Source organism: Rhincodon typus, chromosome 25, assembly GCF_021869965.1.
Source record: "Rhincodon typus isolate 14 chromosome 25, sRhiTyp1.1, whole genome shotgun sequence".
Taxonomy (NCBI): Eukaryota; Metazoa; Chordata; class Chondrichthyes; order Orectolobiformes; family Rhincodontidae; genus Rhincodon; species Rhincodon typus.
In genome coordinates this window covers 3,714,067-3,723,795 of record NC_063356.1, presented here as the reverse complement: position 1 = coordinate 3,723,795, position 9,729 = coordinate 3,714,067, and the positions used below count along the sequence as shown (strand labels likewise).

The following is a 9,729-nucleotide window of genomic DNA, read 5'->3' as shown; positions in this document are numbered from 1 at the left end:
CAGAGGGTGTAGGAACTGCAGGAGGTTACAGAGATACAAAGGGGTGCTGTTTGTAGCCTGTCCTGTACTCAGGCTCCTGAGGGTTACCCCATGGTTTGAGTCAAACCCTGGTTCTCCTGTTGCTCTGTAGGATTCCTGTTGCAGTCTGTGCTTTGCCAGGTTAGACTCAGAGCGGCACTGTTCACTAACACACTGAACACAGGGGTCCCTGTAGTGCAGCATTAACAGCAGCAGGCTGAGGATCACTCAGCCCAGCCCAGCTCACTCTCCATCTCCCTTTAACCACAGATCACACACATCAGTCAGTATCTCTCTCCGACTCTCACCAGCTTATCCCCCTGCCGGTAAACAGCACACACACACACACACACACACACATACACAGGCTCTGTGTAACAGCAAGAGATACATCTACAAACCAAAAGCCAAGACACAAAACGAAGCAGGCTGCTATCGGAGTCCCTCATCCTTCTTTCTGTGAGGATAATTGTCACCTTCTCCTCGGAGATGAAGTGAAGAGTTTACAGAGGTGACAGATTGGAAAAGTTTTAAGAGGGTTTGTTCCGGAAACCACCTATCCCTTCCTCCCAGGGACTGAGGAGGGGAACAAGTCTGCCCAGGTTAATGAGACGAGAGGATTCTGAGGAAGTGAAGAGAGAGCGGCGTTGCTGATAATCTTCAGCCTTGAAGACCAGCACAAGATGCTGCTGCGGCTGATGTTGGGAGGATTTAAAATCAAGGAGTGTCACTGAAACCTTTGTGTTTAGAGCAAGACAGGAGGTAAGAAGGAGAGAAGGAGCCTTAGCAGAACAATGAGTGAGTGCTTTGTTTATTCTCTCTCTCTTTCCTTCCCTCTCTCCTTTATCTCTTCCTTCTACTTTTTCTCCATCTCCTCTCACCCTCCCTTTCACTTCTCTTCTCACCTTCAACCTTCTGTTCATTTGTCCCATTCTTCCTCTATCTCTCTTTCTGTCTCTGGCTCATCTCTCTTTCCATCCCCATCTCCCTCCCTCCTGTATTCCCTCTTCCCCACTCAATCCTTCTCCCTGTCTTTCTCCCTCTCCTATCTCTCCCATTTTCTTCCTCTCTCTCTGGTACAATGTTTCTGGGATTTTTGAATCAGGGTAAAGTTCAACACTTCTGGAAACTTCTAAACCTGAGCATATTCCTCCCTCATCAACCCTCCTGCCTGTGGTACCTCAACAGGTTCATTAGTTCTGGATACTCACTCACTCACTCACTCACTCACACTCACTCACTCACTCACTCACTCACTCACACACTCACACACTCACACACTCACGCACTCACACACTCACGCACTCACTCACTCACGCACTCACTCACACAATCACACACTCACTCACTCTCTCTCTCTCTCACTCACTCACTCATGCACTCACTCACTCACTTAGACCCTCATTTGGTTGGTGAAAACTGTAATGGTGTTGATGGAGTTATTGAAAAGAATACTCTGAGTGTCTTACAGGATGTGATCATGTTAGAATGGAACTTAAAACAGTTCAAATCCATTTTATACTTGACTTTTAGCTTTGTAATTTGTAATGTGGCCGGCTGAGATTTACTGTCAGGGGTCAGTGGCACAGCAGATGGATATCTGGTGAATTGATTCAGTGTCAAATGGAGGTCCTGGTTTAGATACAGATGAGGGGCTCACAGATTAAGATTCAAAAGCCCCCCAGCCCCTCACCCTCGTTACCTTGGGGTCTTATCTACCTGTCCCAGTCAGTCTCATGGTTTGTGGGGGTGGGGGGAGGTGGTTGGGGTGTCTCTGTGTGTCATGGAGTAGACAGTGTGGTACAGCTGGGATAGAACAGCAGGTGTTTTTTTCCAGTCTGTCGTCTGGTGTGTGAGGAGACAGACAAAGTGCGTATTTAGCAGCACTTGAGCGTAAGTGTGAGCATGAGAATGTGTGTAAGTGTGTGCATGTGTGTACATGTAAATAAGGTCTTAAGAACTAGGAACAGGAGTCGGCCATTCAGCCCCTCGAGTCTGCTCCACCATTTAATACAATCATGGCTGATCTCATCTCAACCTCACCTCCACTTTCCTGCCCGCTCCCCATAAACCTTCAACCCGCAGCTAATTAAAAATCTGTCTATCTCCTCCTTAAGTTTACTCATTGTTCCAGCATCCACTGCACTCTGAGGGAGTGAATTCCACAGATTCATCACCTTTTGATAGAAGTAATTCCCCCTCATCTCTGTTTTAAATCTGCCACCTCTTATCCTAAACCTGTGACCTCTTGTTTTAGATTGTCCCATATGAGGAAACACCTTCTCCAGGTTTACTAAATGCGTATCCACATGAGAGTGATGATGGGATATTGTCTGTAACTAGGGCCCATGCCTGTTCCCACATAAAATACTTTAATAATGTTCCTGGCAGAGAAATCAGGCAGTAAACCTGCTCTTTCACTGCGCTGTCTCCCACTAAAGGAAGGGTGGACAGCGTGGCAGCTCTGAAGGGTTCCTGATCATAAATCTTTCCATGGGGAAAGGAGATTTATAATAAAGGAAGGGGTTACAGTAGTTAATCATCCCACCTTCATTCCTCCAACCAGAACATTAATAATGGCCCAGAATAAAGCTTCCAGTTCTTTGATAAATTAATGTCGCTTCTATTGAAAACAAAAAATGCTGGAAATCACGGAGGGGCAGGCAGCATTCATGGAGAGAGAACAAGCTAATGTTTCCAGTCTAGACTCGAAATGGTAGCTCTCTCTCTTCATGGATGCTGCTTGACCTGTTGTGATTTCCACCATTTTTTGTTTTCAGTACAGATTCAGCATCTGCAGTAATTTGCTCCTACAGTATGGCGTCTATTTGTTTATCCAAACATTGATCACTCTCAGTGTGAGGACAAATTAAAATGATTACCCACTCTAACCTAAACTGGTTGAAATGGTTAAAATAAAGTGATAGTGGTCTGCATTGCTGGTGCCTGTGAGGAGTAGGTACAAGTGTGTGCATCTGGACCCAACGACAATGATGCGATGATCGATCTTGAGGTGCTATGTGTGAATTAACAGCCTGGAGAAGCTCATGATGCTGCGTATCTGGGTTTCGGTGCAGCTCATGTGTTTGGCAGAAGCTCCCGATCAAGTTCGATATTCGCCTGAAAGTGACCTTTCGCTACACCCCATCCCATGGCTCCCTCTGGCGTCGCTGTAACTGCACAGTGGAGGTGCCTGTCCCATTTCCTTACAGAGGAACTGGACATATCCAGCATGAAGCCAATGGGCTGACGGGCATTTTTCCGTGCTTCTGCATTTCTGCACAGAAACAGGAAGGTCAAGTTTTGAAAATCGAAACAGTAGTAAGACATAATGAACCAGTCTAATAATTGTCACTTCTGACACAGTTCTAGCCCTGACAAGATACAACATGGACTTTTGAAATGGAGAGAGTTTCACCAGCCCCTTCAGAGATGACTGTCACATGGATCTCTGGCTCAGGTACTGGAGGCACATGATGTTCCTCTGGCCTTTGACTGTTGTGGTTTGGGGTCAGAAATTGAAGACTGATTTAGTTCCTGCTGGGACTGCGTCTGTTTAATGCAGCACTATGTAGCGAGCTCCCTGCTCCTATTGGCCTCCAGTTCCACCACTGGATCCCAGTCCCATCTCCCTGTCACCTCCACCCCACCCCCACAGATCTGGGGCTGTGATTCCCCTCATTCACAATCGGAGACACAGAGAGGGGAGGGGTGTTAGTAAGAAGGTGGAAGGCACTGTTTTGGGAGGCCAGGCTAGACTGGAGAGCGTCAAACCTGAGCCAGAGAGTGGAAGGAGGACCTCAAAGGAAGAGCAGAAATGGCACTCTGTTCTCAGAGTGTTGGGGTTGTTGGGGTGTGGGTGTTCACCCATTCTCATTGGTGGGCGAAAGATGAGGCTGTGGCCTAGTGGTAATCTCACAGGGCTCCAAGTTCAAAACCCTTGTTCGAATCTCACCATGGTAGATGGTGAACTTTGTATTCAATAAAATCTAGAATCAAAAGCAATCCGATAGCAACACTGTAAACCGATATTATAAATACCCATCCAGTTCATAATGCCCTTTAAGGAAGGAAATCTGCCATCCTTACCTGGTGTGCCCTACGTGTGACTCCAGATCCACAGCAGTGGCATTGACTCTATGATGGCTAAAACAAGGCACTCAGATGTAGAGCAATTACTCTGGATCTAACCCTGTGCTGACCCTGTCCTGGGAGTGTTTCATGGGGACAGTGTGGAGGGAGCTTTACTCTGGATTTAACCTCATGCTGTCCCTGTCCAGGGAGTGTTTCATAGGGACAGAGTAGAGGGAGCTTTACTCTGTATCTAACCTCATGCTGTCCCTGTCCTGGGAGTGTTTCATGGGGACAGTGTAGAGGAAGCTTTACTCTGTAACTAACCTCATGCTGTCCCTGTCCTGGGAGTGTTTCATAGGGACAGAGTAGAGGGAGCTTTACTCTGTATCTAATCTCATGCTGTTCCTGTCCTGGGAGTGTTTCATGGGGACAGTGTGGAGAGAGCTTTACTCTGTAACTAACCCCGTGCTGTGCCTGTCCTGGGAGTTTTTCATAGGGACAATGTAGAGGGAGCTTTGCTCTGTATCTAACCCCGTGCTGTGCCTGTCCTGGGAGTGTTTCATAGGGACAGTGTAGAGGGAGCTTTTCTCTGTATCTAACCCCGTGCTGTGCCTGTCCCAGATGTTGAACCTCAGTATTTTCACAGGTGCCTCTGGCTGAGATGCTGCAGACTCTTGTCACTGACCTTGTTAATTGCAGAAACAAAGGACGCCCCTCTCCAGGGGAATTAATGCTTAGATAATCAACCTGGGAAAATACCATAAAAATAGAACTTGTCAGTGATTTATGTTGTGTAAAAAGGCACTACAATTTGCATATGAAGTTAAACAGTCTGTGCTCTACAACTCTGCATATTTAGCTGCAAATAGATCATACTCTTAAAGGAAGGTTGCTTCCACTCTCTGTCTCACAGGCACTGAATCTAGTGAAGGGGCAATGTGTGGGGAAGAGAGTGGGGGTCAGTTTGGCCCTCCTACACCAGTATTGATGAGCGTGTTTAGGCAACGGTGTTTCAAATACTCCATTGGAGTAAAGATAACTCCATAACAATACTGAAGCAACTGTTCCATTCCCCTAATGCTGGGGGCTGCCATCACCTCTCAACAAATCTGAAGGTGAATGAGAGAGATTAAAACAGTCTTTTTTGTTTTAATTCTATCTTGGCCTCCAATCCTTGCATTTTAATCTTATTAAAGTAACATTTTCACGCCTGTTAGTCTGGAAATAATATCTCAAAAACTAATGGATAGATTTCAGCAAGGCTTGGCAAACAGATAGGGTATGACCCTAGAGAGAGCTGATTAGTTTTTGGCAAAGATGCAGTTCAGGATCCTGCATTATATTCAAGGAACTGGTAGCTTTGAGAGACAGGGTAAATTGGCTTATTTTTAGATTGTCATGGACTGTTCCGACTGCTGTGTTGGAATTTGTCAGAGCTGTCAAAATGTGAGTGGAGTTTTTAGAGCAGGTTGTTGGATATGGATTGGCCTGAGGCCACCTGAGCGAGATGGAAGTCCACAATAAGAATGTTTTTGTTTCAGTTTTATAGTTACAGATCAGCAGCTAGGCGGGGAATCTGATAACATTGAATGAACACACTGTGCAGGAGGTATATATTTGATTGCATGCCCTCTTCATTTGCGTAGTCACTAATTCTTCTGTTCTCAAAATTCAGTCACATTATACTTTAATTAATGTTTTTACCCCTTTACCTTGGGAGGAAGGGCATACATCATTAAAATATCAGGAATAGTTACAGAAAATAATCAAAAAGACCAATGGGGTGCTGGCCTTTATATCCAGAGCACTAGGATTCAAGGGGACTAAAGTAATGTTTCTTTGTGTACAATGCCCAGATTAGATCACACCTAGAGTATTGTGAGCAGTTCTGGGAACCAGGAAGAGGATATAACAAAGAACTGCAAATTCTGGAAACTCTGAAACAAAAACAGAAACTCAGCAGGTCTGCCAACATCTGTGGAGACAGAGGAAAAAACAGAGTTAACGTTTTGAGACCAGTGTTTTGAAGAAGGATTAATGGACTCAAAACATTAGCGCTGCTTTTTCTCCACAGATGCTGCCAGATCTGCTGAGTTTCTCCAGCAATTTCTGTCTTTGTCTTAGGAAGGAGAAATTGGCCTTGGAGGCAGTGCAATTTGGCAGAACTGAGCTCTAATGGTTAAGGGTGTGAATAAAAATGTACGAACTAAGATTGCCTTATTATTCAAGACTGAGATAAAAAGGTTTTTAATCAGTAACGGAATCAATAAGGCAGGCAAGTGGAATTGATAATTATTGGATCAGCCATGATCTCATTGAGTAGTGGGGCACTCAATGGGCTGAATGGCCTGGTTCTGCTCCTATGTTTTATGGCCTTTATTGGAAATTGAGAAGGTCAAGGGGTGACTTTATTGATGATTTCAAGAGATTTTTAAAAATTCATTCACAGGATGATGGTGTTGCTGGCCAGGCAGCATTTATTGTCCATCCCTAATTGCCCAGAGGGCAGTTAAGAGTCAACCACATTGCTGTGGGTCTGGAGTCACATGTAGGCCACACTGGGTAAGGATGGCAGTTTCCTTCCCTAAAGGACATTAGTGAACTAGATGGATTTTTCAGACAATTGACAATGGATTTGCAGTTATCATTAGATTCTTAATTCCACATATTTATTGAATTCAAATTCCACCATTTGCTGTGGTGGGATTTGAACCCAGGTCCCCAGAACATTACCTGGGTCACTGGATTAACAGTTCAGTGATAATACCACTAGGCCATCACCTCCCCCCGGTGAACAGGTTAGAGTGAATAGCTAAGTTACCAGCTCTCCAAAAGCTTTTGATTGTAAGTAACTTGTTGGACTGTGACCTGGGGTTGTGTGATTTTCTGATTTTGTCAATTAATTAATTCTGCAATTGATTTCCTTCTGTTGACCAAATGTATTGAGAGGCACTGGGCACAGGCAGGAATATGGAGTTAGGTCACAGACCAGCCTTGATTGCAGTACCAGGCTCAATGGTCTGAATGGATTCCTCCTGTTCCAATGCTCTCGGTATCAGTTGTTGTACTGAAGTTGGAAAGCTGGCCAAGCCCATTTCCAGCTAGACAGATCCCAGATGTACTTCCACACAGTGTGAAGCAGCACACCTTTAGTGCGAGTGGACTAACACTCTACAGGAGCAGAGTCCTGTTCTACAGGTATAGAGATAGCAACTATGCATTTAAAAAAGTATAACATCAGACTTTAACGCAGTAAGATGTATAATAGAGATATAATCAAATGGTCATGATGTAATTCCAATATCAGATTTGGAAATATATCGCTGTTCCTTTACTGTTGCTGGGTCAAAATCCCGGAATTCCCTCCTTAAGGGCATTGTGGGTCTACCTACAGCACATGGACTGCAGCGGTTCAAGAAGGCAGCTCATCACCACCTTCTCAAGGGGCAACTAGGGACAGGGCAATAAATGCTGGCCCAGCCAATGACACCCACATCCCACAAATGAATAAATAAAAAATAAAGAGGATTGAGAGAAGGCACCAGAATGGTATGAGTTTGTGAAGCAGGAGGAGCTGTATTTAGCAACCTGTGATGTATTGATGTAAATGGAAGAGTGTCACAGTATAACAGAACTGGAAGAGCCTTATTTAAGATTAAGAAGCCAACAGCCTCAGGTATACTAGACACCCACAGCCCAAGGGTACGAGTTACGCTGGCAGTAATTTTAGTTTGCAGGAAAGCCGAGTGTGAGCTACAAATGGCCTGGCGAGGACAATGCAGGAAGCTGAAATGGTGCCTCAGTGGTTAACTCTGCTGCCTCACAGCACCAGGGACCCAGGTTCGATTCCACCCTCGGGTGAGTGTGTGGAGTTTGCACATTCTCCCCGTGTCTGTGTGGGTTTCCTTCGGGTGCTCCAGTTTCCTCCCACAGTCCAAAGATGTGCAGGTTAGGTGGATTGGCCATGCTAAATTGCCCTGTAGTGCTCAGGGATGTGTAGATTAGGTGGGTTATAGGGATGCGTCTGGGTGGGATGCTCTGAGGGTCAGTGTGGACTTGTTGGGTCAAAAGGCCTGTTTCCACACTGTAGGGATTCTGATAGTACAACTGGCTAATAGTGGGTATCTTTAACCTGTGAGAGTTAACGATTGAGATGGAGGCAGAGGATGATTTTGAGTCAAATCAGGTGCAGAAAGTGAAATGGAGTGACAGAAAGAAAGATTGGATGAAGGGAAAGAGAGAGAAAATGAGGCAGAAAGAGTCAGTGAATTCACAGGCTTCTATTTCTAGAGAAAAGATTCCGAGCTTGTTCAATCATTTCTGATTGTTAGAACCTCTCCGTTTTAGTATCTCATGAACACCACTCGTGCTTAACAGGGATCAGTCTCAGATGTTTATTAATGCTGGTCGATTGCCAAAAGATAATATATATTTCTAACGAGGGGCCATTTGACCTGAATCTTGTTGCCTGATCTACTGTGTTTTCTCAACAGTTTTTGTTTCAGTTTATGTACATTTCTGTAGCTAGCTGAAATAAGTATTAAACCCACCTGAGCAATAAAAACAACCCAATAAATAATCCAAGGCAGTGAAAAATGCTACTCTCTATCATGATTTGTTTCACCTCACTTAGCACGTTGGGTTCTGACTGCCGGGAATATTATTCAGAGAACGGAGAGGATTGCTGACAATGAACTTTTAACAGTAAAGGCTGAACTGGAATCTGGAGTGGAGCTTGAACCAAAACCTTCTGAATTATACAACGAACCAATGATAGGGGATATTTAGCCAAATTCTTTGCACACAGAGGGAACACAAGGCTAAGAATAGGCCATTCAGCCCCTCAAACCTGCTCCACCATTCAATAAGGTCATGGCTGATTTTCTACCTGAGCTCTATCTTTACACATTATCCTTATATTCTTAACTGACAAAAGTCTATCTGTCATACATCTGTCTTGAATGTGCCTCATAGAATGTGCATCATAGACAGTGTGGAAGCAGGCCATTTGGCCCGTCAAGTCCACAGTGACAGATAGCAGGAACTGCAGATTATGGAGCCAGAGATAACTCAGTGTGGTGCTGGAGGAACACAGCAGGCCAGGCAGCAGGAAAGTTGACGTTTTGGGTCGGGACACTTCATCAGAACTAGTTTTTTTTTGATGAGGTTTTGGGGGCCAGGAAATTGGAAGTCTTGGACAAGTTGGAGTGTCCAGAACAAAGGTGGGGAGTTCCTGGACCGGGGGGAAATGACAGAGTCAAGGTAAGCGGAGATAAGTTCGGTGGGGCAGGAGCAGGCAGAGACAATGGGTCGACCAGGGCAATCAGGTTTGTGGGTTTTGGGAAGGAGATAGAAGCGGGCAGTGCGAGGTTGGCGAACAATGAGGTTGGAGGCCATGGGCGGGAGGTCACCTAAGATGATGAGGTTATGTATGGTCTGGAAGATGAGGCTTTCGTGGGCAGGGGTGGGGTCATGATCAAGGGGGCAGTAAAAGGAGGTGTTGGAGAGCTGGCGTCTGGCCTCGGCGATGTAGAGGTCAGTGCGCCATACCACAACTGCGCCTCCATTGTCCGCAGGTTTGATAGTGAGGTTAAGGTTGGAGCGGAGGGAGCGGAGGGCTGCACGTTCTGTGGGGAG

At 45.4% G+C, this 9,729-nt stretch overlaps 1 protein-coding gene across 2 annotated transcripts in view; it reads left to right on the top strand.

Moving 5' to 3' along the window:
• Positions 1-283: 283 nt before the first annotated feature.
• tafa3b (TAFA chemokine like family member 3b) overlaps positions 284-9,729 on the top strand; it is a 107,180-nt gene continuing 97,734 nt past the window's right edge. For both annotated transcript variants that reach the window (XM_048612118.1, XM_048612120.1), the window contains exon 1: positions 284-780. The gene's annotated coding sequence lies outside the window, so the exon portion shown is untranslated. The remainder of the gene's footprint in view (positions 781-9,729) is intronic.